Consider the following 13,168-nt stretch of genomic DNA (forward strand, 5'->3'; position numbering starts at 1 on the left):
CTGAGCAGCTCGGAGACCACAGGAAGAGCAATTGTTTATGGTTGGCTGGTGAATCAAAGTAAGACACTAATCATGTAACTAACATGGTTTTCAAAAATCTCAAAAATACCAGGTTGAGCTAGACACTAAATTTAGTAACTGAAAGCAATGACAGTTAATCGCAATGTCCACAGTGATGTCACAAACCCTATCACACCTGACAGATTTTCCTCTTTTTTTGAAGGCTCTCGGCGGTTTCAAATTAGAATGGCCAGGACCTACTCTGAACAGTGTTATTCTCTCAGAAGGCAAATTAATATCACAAAATTTCTGGCTCTTTACCCCTGCCACTTTTTTAAAGCATGAAAATGTCTGCCTTCAAATCTAGCTGCTAAAACTCACATGAATTAAATCGGCTTCTAGTTGCTGTGTGATACTGAGCACAGCGGAGAACTCCTTGTACCCGAACCTCTAAAAACACTGCTTCACAGTAATGAACTTGCACGTTACCTCCACCCAGCCGTTTCAGTCGTCAGTGCTTCCTTTTCTCTACGAGGGATGAAATGGCAACAGACCCTATAGTTTAGTTATACACACTAGTTTCCAGGGATCCTGAAAATGGAGAGAAAACGTCAACTCGGCAGATCTGCTTCAAACTGACTACCTGGAATCTGCCTCATTTTCCAAACTACTGGGATAAATATGTCTGGCTTCGATGGTGACTTCTAAGAAGTTAATCATCGTAACTCTGGCAGTGGCGGGTAATCCAGTCTAGCCTAACTCTAGACATCCGTTGGCTAACGGGTCCTCACGGAAGTCTGCAATACGCCCTCTCACAGAGGCGACCCTGAGAAAATAATTCTGGAAACACCCAGCCTGAGCACCACGAAGCCTGGCCATTCAGAGCAGATGGTGCTGGGGAAGTGGCTGCTGGTCGAACCAGCGCATTTCGCGTCAGCTGATTCGGTGGGAAAGCGGTCCTCCCTGGCAGCCGGCTCGGCCAGGACTTCGGCAAGCGTCCCCCACCCGTGAAGACAAACGCCTCATGACCGATGTTCTGATTCTAAAAACAAGTTTTCACAAAGTCTGATTCATAAAATACACCGCCCACTTTGCCTCTACTACAAAGATCTGGAAGCAACACCTACCAATTGCTGGTAAAGATGACTGAAAGGAAGTCACCAACAGTTTCTCTGTCTAATGTTCTAACCTCAGCTAATTGTCAATCGCTAGTGCGTTAACTAATTCAATGCCTCGTAGCTAAGAAAAAAATCTTTTCTAAAACGAGTCCTGAAATAACTTTGTTTGGAAAAAGTCTTCAGTAAAGAGAATTATGGACACGGGACAAGTGTGTGTTTAAGCAGCATAAAAAAATAAATAAATAAACAAACGACACAGCCTCTAACGAAAACCCCCCCATTTCTAACAAGAACTTGGGGCTGGTCAGACCCCGAGGCAGCCTACCAGCGGCTGGAGAAGAACCAGCAGCCAAGCCACAGGCCCTGGTTTTGCTGCCACGTCTGTCACTGAAGCGACCGCTCATTCCCACTCGCCTTCTGCCAGCAGAGGGAACTGCAGGGCGGCACACCGCCCGCTCCCCCTAAGACACAGCACAGGAAAGCTCCCTGCTCCTCCTCAGGGACGCTGCGTTTCCAAAAAAACACGATTCTTGGAATTCAGACACACATTTCAAGAAACAGTCTACAGGGTGACCGACTACCTAACAAGGTTCAGACATAAGGTTAATAAAAATAGCATAGACCTTCCATCTCGAAGTTGGTGGGAAGAAGCGCCACGCACACAGGTGCTCACACCCGGCTTCCCAAAGTCATCTATATCTGATAAATACTGTAGTTATTGCTTCCATTTACAAAGCCGGTGCATCCAGCCCCCACAAAAAAGGTACACGCACAGGTACAGAAGACCCATCGCTGTAAGCAGGAGAGCCATACGCTCTCGGGCGGCGTGCCAATCGATCAAGTCAATCTCAACCATGCATCCCTGAAAGTTAAATTTACATGACAGCACCACAGTTTAGCAGGATAAGTAAAACAAGAAAAATAGTTAAAACGCTTTTCTGTGAATCTTCTCCCCTTTCTACGTTCATTCCAACAGACCACAGTATTTATAATAATAACATTAGAATACAATAAGCTGGTTAATAACAAAACAACACACATTTTTCTTTTAGGAATAACACACCAATTTTCAGGATTTTCTTGTTTGGAGGCTATTTTTTGTTTGTTTTTTTTTTTTTTGAAAATAATTTCCCTCTATGTTCAATGGATTATTTTGTATTAGATAATCCTACCTTTAGTTTTTATTTATTTAAGGTTAAGAAATTCTTCCAAACTAAACTATAACTCTAGCAAGGATACTGGCATGTTTCTATAGGGTCGAATATCATTACACAATGTAGTGTGTATCTAAATTCCTGGAACCTACGACCTGCCATCGACACCCAGTCTGCAGTGCAGGGGCTCCTTGCCAAGGCTCAAATCCACTGGACGGCTAGCCACAGTGGTGAAGCAAAGGTAAAGTGATTTCAGAGTGCATTTTGGCTAATGAATACTACACACTGCAGTGGCCCCCTACCTTTCTGGCACCAGGGACCAGTGCTCCTATAAGAATCCAATGCCTGATGATCTTAGGTGGAGCTGAGGCAGTGATGCTAGTGCTGGGGAGCGGCTGCAAACACAGATGAAGCTTCACGCACTGGCCTGCCGCTCACCTCCTGCTGTGTGGCCCAGTTCCTAATAGGCCATGGACGGGTACCGGTCCACAGCCCGGGAGTTGGGTATTATAGGTAAGACTTAAAACAGGTAGCAAGTAAGGGAAGGACTGCATAAGAAAGATTTCCAAGGTATTTTGTTTTACTTCTTAGGACACAAGAAATCTTGAGAACAAATGAAGCTGCATGTCACCACAACCAGAATTGATTTCAAATGGGTTAGAATGAGCTACAGAATCGGAATTTATAATTATTAACTTAGCGACAATGTTCAGAGGTGAGAAGGGCATTGTTCTGCTGGCAATAATTAGTGACAGCCACAGGGTAGATGAGCTGATTTTAATAGCTATCAGTAAAATACTTTCTGGGGTGCCATAATGGGACCCCAGTACTTTAGGGCTTCTCTCACACACACAAAGTTAACTTGTGCAGTAAAATGTCAATTCAGCAGGAAGTACCTCAAATAGTGTTCTGGAACATAGTCCCTTGGCAGGCACTAACTGATATTCAAAAAAGGACATATGTATCTACAATTCTTCTATTTGCAGCAATAGTGTCTACTGCAGATTATAAACTCCAACGAAGCCTGGCTATTTGCAATTCTGGCTGCTTTACAAATGTACCCAGCAGAGTACTGTCATTCTAATGCCACTTGATCACAAGGTAGAATGACTGTGCCCAAAGATGGCTAAAAAAAACAATCAAGAATTCACCAAAGCAGCTAAGACTGAAATCAGCGCCCAGTAAATGCCAGCACACACCCATCACACAAAGATCTCTGTTGAAAAACAGAGCCCACATGCGTATAAGCCTCATACTCTTCAGGAGAGTGGGCTCAACCTGCAGCTCCCAAAGGCCTACCTTTGAAGATATCTTACATAAAGTCCTGATTAGATTGATATGACAAAGATTTTTATTCTAATCAAACCCTGCTCCCCAACCTCCATTTCATTTACACACCTGATCCAACAGTGAAGTACACTTCTCCAAATGTGGAGATGTCTATATAACCATCTGTACCACCTGACACAGAAAACTCATTGTGTCTGGTCTCCTTTCTGCTGAATTGGGATGGTAAAGATTAAGAACAGAATTAAAACACTGGTGATATTGAGACTTTTCTTTTTCAATCGTGCCTACGTTTTAACGATTTCAGTCTGCTACAGAATCATTCCAAATTCTGTTATACTTCCTTTACCTGCATACGGGTCAGCAATAATCCATCAACAACATATCAGTTCCTTCTAACCAGTCTATCGGCTGTTGTTTCCTGATATTAAGTCAATAGAGGTAACCATGACATTTGCTTTGGATGGGAGTCAAGTGTCCGGTGGGGATGCAGTAAAGGGCAAGGGCTTTACTGAACAGCACAGTGTGCTTTCCAAACTAAGCAACTGAGAGAGTTAAACTAGTATTTGTGGCAATTCTTGTGTATGGTGTAACCGATCGCCACCCAAGACAGTTCCAGTTCTTCAGTTTAGGCTACTCCTTTAATGGATCCCCTAAAAGGTTCCTCATAAGTCCACTTTATTCCTGAGCACTAAGGTATGCTAATTTCACAGCAGGTGAATATACTTCCCCCACACTGGTTTTCGGGCCCCAGGCTAGTGTCTAAGTCCAAGCATCTGGCTTTTGACTTCACAGTCTCTCTGCCATCAACTTATATTGACACGGAAGGACGAGGAAACACTTTCGGGCATGAAAAGCGCTCCATGAAACCCCTCACCACACCACGGTCAAGGAAACAAACCCTGTGCTTAAGGTAGTATCAAATCTCTAAGGTCCCTAAGCATTTTATAGGTGTGAAAACGAAAACTCAAGTTTTCACATTTAGTGGTTGAGATTTAGAAGGCAGGGACTGCCATTATTTTATTGTCTTCAACTATTAGGAATTCCTCATATGAAAACCCCAAGGGAAAAAAAGACTCAATCAGATGCCAAATTTTTCAGTCCTGATAACAGCAACTAATCGGAAACTGACAACTTTGCTTTTTACACTTGGTCACAGAATTCTTTTGGGGGGAGGGGAATGAAAGGGGTCAAGTAGGAAGTGGATAAATGCTCTAGTTAAACAAAAATTATCTATAAACAACTGTATTTATGACACAACTGCCATCTACCCTTGCCAGATGTTGCCAAGCTTTACAAGAGAAGTTAAATACTATGCAACACACCTCCAGGTGAGACACCTGGCCAGCCTGACTTCCTCTGACCAGGATCCCATTGTTCAATGTCCATTTGAGTATCAGCTACTTCCCTACTGGCCCAGTTCACCATATTGCCTTCCCATCTCCAATTAGCTAGATAGCCACTGATGTCCATATGGCTCCTAACAACACAGGTCAAACAGTAGGGCTGTTTACAGCTTCTGGGATATGTAATTTTAGTGATGAAAGGGGCTGAAGAGCTCACTGTATCCAGCTCCCTCATTTCACAGGACAGGAAGTCAAGGCCCAGAGAGGTGAAATGACTTGCCCAAGGCACGATGGACAGTTAACCATAGACACAGCCTGGAACCAAGGGCTCCGCCTCTCTATCTGGTCCTTTGCTCACTACACTACATTATAATTTCAATACTTTACATCATGGTTCTCTGAGAACCATAAGCTTAAATTATTCCAGGCCTGGAACCTCTCTCTGAATCTTGCTGGGGCAGATGGGATCAGTGTTCTGCTCTGAGATGTGGGTAGGAGCTTTTGGATGAGACCAAAATGTAAACTATAGATTCCACATAGACACCCAACACACTAAAAGGCACTACAAATTATATAGGGTGGGCAAAAATTCCTGAGATCCCACTGTAGATCTAGGTAGGCGGGAATAACATAAGGTCACAACCTTAGCCACCACTAAAAAAAAAAAAAAGATTCTGCAATATACATTTATCCAGCCCAGTTCTAATGGTTTTTTAAAAATGCTCTTTGATGATGATGATGATATAGCCACTACCAATTCCTTCCATGAAGCGAGTCATCCTGTCAATGTCAACGTTAAGGAAACGCACATTACTGATTAGCACAAGACAACTCCTTTGAACAGCAAGGACCATTTTAATGACTAAACATACATCGATGAGCCTCACATAATAAGCTCTTAATGACTGCTTCACTTAGCAGATATAGATGCTTACAAAAAAGGACAGAAATGCAGATCTGAATGTTGACTTTTTCATGTGACAAAAATCTTAGGCCACCAGATTCCCGTAATTTCAGCATGGGGTTCTATTTTCTAGGCTCCTCTGAGTGGCGAATGTAAATGTCTCTATGCAATTCTCACACATCTGGGCAGAGAAAGGGGAGCATGAGAAACTGCTTGGAAGGCTGTGTGGACGCAACCAAATCTACAGAGTTATGGTGCGAAAACTGAGGACTGAGAACAAGGGTGAAGCGAGAAGACTGGCCGAGGTGGAGCAGGCGGCTTCCTCCAGCTTATCAAGTGGTAGGCAGGAAGCAGAGGCAGGAAAGAAGGTCCAGCAAGGAGATACCGAGCCTCTGGGTTCAAGGCAGAAGCCCTTCCAGACACCAAAGAGAAAAGCACTCCCTCCTGAGAAAGGGAACATGGCTGTCTAGGCGGGGAATGGAAAGGGGACGTGCTTTTACAGGACACACTACGTTGCCAGCAGGCTCCATGTTCCCAGGAGAGCTTTCCCTACAGTCGCTGTCCCGCTCGGGCTCCTGACTCATCGGGAGGTCATCCAATCTTCCTGCCAATTTCTCCAGGTCAGAAGAGGGGCTTGCACAGGCATCTGAATTGTGGGGCAAGGCGCCTAAGCTTCCAGATCTCTCTTACTTTTGAAAACTGAGGAAGCGCAGCATCTCTTTAACTGCTAAGAAAGTAAAATACATATTAAGATTTTTCAAAGACAAGAATTATGTAAATATTAGGGCAGGTCATTTAATTGAGAAATTGGTGGGAGCCAAAGATACCGCTGGAAAGTAAACAAACTCAGAAACCTGACTGTCCACTTGGACTCAAACCTCAATTGCACCTCATCTCTTGCCCTCATGGGCAGACAGAAACAATGTAACAGCTTCTAATGACAGTTTGGAATGATTTAGAAAAGGTTAAAATATGTTTGGTTTGTGGTGTTTAAGATGGAAGAAGAGTGTAACTGCTGAAAAGATTTTCACCAAACGGGACTGCATTTTATGTTCTGGGATTGTATTTGAATTATCTGGAAACCCATTTTCTGACAATGCTGAACAATTTAAACATACTCGTTACGCTTCCATGCAATGCCCGGACAGTATAATATCATGTAGTTGTTGGAAGGGCAGACTCTGGAGTCAGACCTCCCTGGGCAGTTGCTTACCTCTCTGTGCCTTGGTTTTCTCATTCATAAAATGGGGATAATAACAATACCTACTTCAAAGGGTTGTTGGGAGATTTAAATGAGTTAATATACATAAAGCTGTTAGTACCGTCTCTAGCATACAGTGAGCACCACATAAGTGTCAGTTATTTCTGATGATTAATCAAGAACTGTCTAAGACACTAGGATCTAAGCACAACGGAGATCCGATTCCTGCCTTTGCGGAATTTATAGTCTAATAAGGGACCATAGCAGTGAAATAATCACACAAATGAAGTGACAAACTGCAGTTAGTGCTACGAAAGAGACATACGGGGAACCATGGGAGCGAAACAGGAGAAGCTGATCGGGTCTTGTGTCGAGGGGTGTGGGATCACAGTGTCAAAGGTTTTCCCGAAAGAAATGACATTTGAATTAAGATCCATAGGAAGAGGGGAAGGAAGGGAAGGCTTTCCTGGGCAGAGGGAATGGGCTGTGCAAAGGCCCGGGCGCAGAAGGTAATTGACTGTGTCCGAGGCCCTCGTGGGCCACTGCGGCTGGGGAGAGAAAGCAGAGGGGGCACCGAGACAAGGTAGGGCTGGGGAAGCAGAGAGAAGCCAGGTGTGCACTCACGCGGAGTGGGCCGCAAAAACCAGAATCTTCTTCACATGTCTTGTTACCTACACAGCCTGAAGAAAGAGTAGGATGGCGTGCTAGCCATATTGGCGTAAAGCGAATCTGGAGGGAAAAAATACTCCCCTAAGGTGAAGAGTTTGATATACCAAACAGTCTGTGTTCACACCTGAGGTGGGTCTTCTCTGGTGTTTTAATTTAAGGTAACATGAGACTGATGTTGCTTAGCTGGTTTACAGCTGAGTATGAGCGTAACACACTGAAACTCCATGGGAGACTTTAATAAGAAGGCTGCTGTCATGGTCAAGTGTGGTCTAGAGAACAGATTCCAACTCAAGGGCTCTTGCTTTGAGACTCCTCGTCCGAGGGGCTTCTCCGGCCAGCCACCATGCACCTCAGAAGGCTCCCTCTGAAGCCCCGAGGAGTGAAATGTGCCCCTCCTCTCTGTTTCCTCTCCTGGGGTGCTCCATCTCCCCAGCACCTGCAGACAGTTCTGGGCTATTTGGTATGGCAGGCAGAAATTGTGGGGGTTCTAACCACATAGAATGAAGTAAGTCGCTGGATCACATTACTCAGGAAAGTTGGCAAGGCTATGAAGCGTTTATCAATCTCTTCCAGGCACTCCCTGTTTCAACCTTCTTCCTGTTGGCTGAGTCTTCCATGTCCAACTGACTTGCTAGTTCACTTATTTCAACCTCACCCCCAGGGCTTTTAACCTACAGATACACAGAAAAGAAGGGTCCTGTGATGTACAGGGAACTGGAGCCCCAAGGCCTAGGAAACTCCTGCCTTCAAGGAGTTTCCCATCTAGCAGAGACATAACACAAGGCCAAAGATGGCAGGTTCCACGACTGTGCTTCCTGGAAGGTGCCCTGGCAGCATGCCCACGCCCTGCCCAGAGCAATTCCCTGCGATTCTAGGCCCACACTTCCCTGCTCAGGCCTTCTTCTCACTCCTTGGCCCATCCTGTGTTCACGTAACTCCAAAGTCTGTTCCTCCTCCTCTCAAAACCCAAGATAAACAGCCCAAAGTTCCTCAGGTATTCCCATGAGCCTGGCACAACAGGTGTTTCTTGGGGATGAATGAAGCTGAAAGAAGATGAGACGGGACACAGGGGTACGTGTTCTGGTACAGGCTCTGGGCAAGTCAGGAAATTTCTCCTGGCCTCAGTAGCTGAGTCTATAAAGTGAAAAGGCTGGGTTAAATATGCCTTTTAGCTCAGAAGTGTGAGGATCCATGATTTACCATCTCTCCTCAGGCTTTACTGTGGATGCTTCTTGCCCCAACCAATCAAAACATGCCAAAAACCACCGAAGAGTGATGCATGATGCCTTTGAACACAGTCATCCCCAGTCCCGGTCTTGCAACAGCCATGTCTCCACTATCTCGGGAGGTTGCAACACTGGAAATTAGTAATAATTTGACTCATTTAAGGTTCAGGGTAGAGAAAAGAAATGCCACAGAAATCAACCAATGTTGATGGGACGAGGTGGGTGACTCTGAAGGGCACAAACATGCTGGAGACTTTAAAACCAACCCTGTCCTAACCTGAAAGGAAGACCTCTATTTTTCTTCAAACCAGAAATCAGATAAGTGATTGAACTTTACCAAAAGCCCCAGAGATTTCCAAGTACTGAACCATCAGATCAAGATGACTTAGGGTTGGTGTTAGAAGCAACTGTGGTTTGTCGCCAGTTAACTGAATACCAAAACTACAGATAAACTTGTTCTTAATCTCTATGTGTAAAGAAAACCGTTTTCTTCTTTGCAAAACCAGACCACAGCGAGTGGAAAATGGACCCGAACAGAACTATAGGAGAACACTGCTGGATCACTCAGACAGGGGTGGTGCCTTCGAGGTCAGAGATTCCCCGAAACTAGCATTACGACTTTCTTGCTGTATCTGAATTTATCTGAAGATCTTATAAATACTTCCACAATAGAAAAAAAAAAAAACTATTTAATTTTATTTGTGAAATATATACAGCAGGTCCTCGAATAATGTCATTTTGTTGTAACATTGATGAAATGCTTTTGGAACTTAAGTCTTGTTTACATCAGTTAGACTTAGGTAAAATTGGTTTCAGCATACATAGTTTTCACTTAAAGTCTCAGAGCCCAACAACAATGTTAAATGAGGACTTACTGTATATCCTACATGTGCATTTGGGAGAAGAGCCATCACAAAACTCAAGGAGGTAACGGCTCTGACCCCTGAGTCCTAGGGGCTTGTGAGGTTTCCTTGACAAGATTTTGAACTTTCTCTTGTTGCGTTGTCATTAAAAATTGACAGTAGTCACACTTACTATCTCGTATTTGCCCGGGATTTTCAAACATACATGAACTGTCAACACCAGTCCTCCAGAAGATTAGATGAGAAACGAGCTAGAGTACAGAGCTGCTTAATAATCCCGACAGCAAGCGATGCAGCGTCACTCGGAGTGAGGGAAGGGCTCTTGTCTGGGGCAGTACAGCAGTCAGGGCAGGTCCCACACTTCGGCTGTACCTCACAGGCCACGTGAGCGATACCTGAAGAAGCCGCAGCCCATTGTTGTGGCAACTTCCAGGCCCTCATTCGCCTTCTCTGCTCCATATTTTCCTTCTTTCTATAGAATTTTATCTCATTCTCACGTCTATATGTATTTATCATGCTATCTTGTCTGTCTCTGCCAAGCAGATATAAGTTCCATGAGGAGTTTTTGTTTTGTTCACTTAGTGTCCCAACTGCCTCATATGGTGTTTGGCATATAATACGTCCTCAGTAAAACTGGTGAATGGATGGATGGATAAATGGATGGAATGCATTACACTCAGGAGCTAGGAAGCTGGGAGGCTCAAAGCAAAGCAGCCGGGGGACTAGTCGCCTAACCTAAATGGGTGTTCCTAATTTGGGACATTTAGAAATAAGCCCATGCAAGAGATCTGCTAGTTCCATGGCCTTTTTACCAATGAAATAACCAGGGAAATAACTCATTTGCCCAAAGTTGCCCAGCTAGCTAGTACCGCTCCCCTCATCCCCCAGCTCTCACTATTGTTTTGTGGTAGGTGTCAAAACATCTATGAAAATAAAAGTCTGTGCCTATAATCTACATTTCAAAACAGGTCAAATGGCAGACTACACTCATCTATCCACTCGAGGAATGCAGAACTGGAGCCGCCTCTTGGGATTTCCTTCTGGCATCAAGTTTGCTGGGGAATCACAGCCCTGGTCCCCAAGTTTACCCAGGTCCATTAGGTCAGATGCGAGCCCCGTTCAGAGTCTGACTTCAAAGAGGGACCTTCCAGTTCTGCTGACGCTTCTCAGCGTGGTGCCAGGGTGCCGGCAGAGCTTTAGATTTGATCGGCCCAGTCAATGCTACACTGGGAGGTGAGTTTCTGCTTGTTTCTAAACCAGCTGTTAGGATTCTTTGAGTAATTCTTAGTTCGGTCGGTCGCTGAGACAACTGACTGGCCACATCCTGCATTGCATTCTACCATCAGGCCTGTCTGTCACCTGTGCGCCTTTCAACTGTAAAGGCCCTTCGGGATGCAAGGCTGATATTTAGATGTCTAGCTCTCACATGAAATAGGGAAGGAGAACATTACAAACTACTCCCTCCTATAATTTTCTTCCAACATACATACACGTTCTCACCCTGATAAGAAAGTTCCTCTTTGTTTATATGCTTCATTCTTGTACTTTAACTACTGAACTGACTCCTGCCACAAATTTCTTCCATACTCACACCCCTTGACTACAGAAGACTTTTTTTTTGAAGGATGATTTCACTTGCCAGGGTGCTGTAAAGGAACCTAGAAAGCAGTACTGCTTTGATTCCTTAATAAATGAAGAAGGCAAAAATAATAAGTAAGCATATGTGTAACTAGAAATAATTCTAAACATCGTATAGTTCAATAACTAAGTGTATTTGAACGTAAGGCCAGTTATCAGTTAAAGCTGATTTTTTAAAAGCAATTTCAGTAGTTAGTACTCAAAAAAAAAAATACCCATCTGTCTGGAATAACCTGCTCATTAAGAGTTGGGCAATACAGTATATTAGAAAAAACATAATGCAAAGTTCTCTATTTCTAGGTCTGCTACTCACTAGCAGAATGTAGTGACCCCAATTCTCTATAAAATGAGCCAAAAGCTGTCTCCAGTCTGGTCCAGGGCTCTCTGATATTACAAGGCACAGGTGGACACATTTGCTCTGTCCAGAAGTAAGATATAGGAATTACTTGATGGCCTCAACCTGTCTGCACATTAGTCACCTGGGGCTTTAAAAACATTTTTTTTTAAAAAAAGAAAGGATGCCAGCCTCCATTCCTAAAGATTATGATTTCATTTACCTTGGGTGGGGCCTCAGCATAAGGTTTTTAAAAAGCTCCCAGGTGACTCCAGGTGACTTAATTCAACCAGAGTTGAGAAGCACTGACTCAAGTCACACATTCCTGGTTGCAGCTGGGCCCCTCTGTACAGATGTTTCTCTCACTCCTAGTGGCCCCTCAGCAGTCATGGGCCATTTGCTTTAAGAGAAAAAAGAGCTGATTTAGTTTGGGCAATAAACTCCTCTGACCCAACTGGAGAGCAATGACAGTATCAGGTTCTGGGGATCTGACAGCTCTGTTTGTTCAGAAAATATATGAAAAAAAATCAGTTTCCATGACAAACCCTCCTGCAGCCTAGACAATTACCCCTCACTGGAAATTGGGGTAATCAGGGTTCATTTTTTAATAGTGAAACATCATGCTGAGTGAAAAATGAAACTGACTTGGCATAATCACAAACCATTTATCTCCTGGGGTTTGGCCATGTTAAAATTAATCTCATTACTGATATGAGGAGTCCATCGAGAGGGCACCACACACTATGCGTCATGTCCACCCAAGCAGATATCCTGAAAGCCCCTCTCATTCTGTTGAAAGAAACATTATTGAAGAGATTACCACTAAAGCAACATCTTCCTCCCTCCAAAACTCCACAACCCACTTGCTGAATGATAAAATGCTCCTTGTTTTATGGGTCTTAATGAGCCTCACAGAGGAATTCCCTCAACGTCTGCTGAGTGCCCACTATAGTGGGTATGGCCAACTCACTGTGCCAAATGCCATACAGCAGTGGTCCCCCACCTTTTTGGCACCAGGGACTGGTTCTTCTAGGAGGATCTAATGCCTGATGATGTGAGGTGGAGCCGAGGCGGTGATGCTAGCGCTGGGGAGCGGCTGCGGATACAGATGAAGCTTTGCTCGCTGGCCCACCACTCGCCTCCTGCCGTGTGGCCCAGTTCCTAACAGGCGATAAACAAGTATTGATCCATGGCCTGAGAGTTGGGGACCCTTGCCATAGAGGATGCCAAGCTAAGCATGACAGGGTCCCTGCCTTCTAGGTCAAACCAGCAAGAGAAGTGACACCCCCACCCAGGGCACCTTCCTGACTCCCTTTGTCCTCTCTCCCTCATTTCTCTCTCCTGAGACTCACCTAGGCTAACCTGAGTCCCTTCACTGTGGTCCAAGGTCCACTTTGTCACTCTCTCTCTTGTCATCGCAGACCCACT

General features: G+C 44.5%; 1 protein-coding gene across 1 annotated transcript in view; it reads right to left on the reverse strand.

Annotated features, from left to right (window-relative positions):
- Positions 1 to 13,168, reverse strand: part of ERN1 (endoplasmic reticulum to nucleus signaling 1) — a 75,441-nt gene that overhangs the window by 54,748 nt on the left and 7,525 nt on the right. The gene's annotated exons all lie outside the window — the stretch shown is intronic.

This window comes from Rousettus aegyptiacus, unplaced genomic scaffold (assembly GCF_014176215.1).
Source record: "Rousettus aegyptiacus isolate mRouAeg1 unplaced genomic scaffold, mRouAeg1.p scaffold_m13_p_6, whole genome shotgun sequence".
NCBI classification, from domain to species: domain Eukaryota; kingdom Metazoa; phylum Chordata; class Mammalia; order Chiroptera; family Pteropodidae; genus Rousettus; species Rousettus aegyptiacus.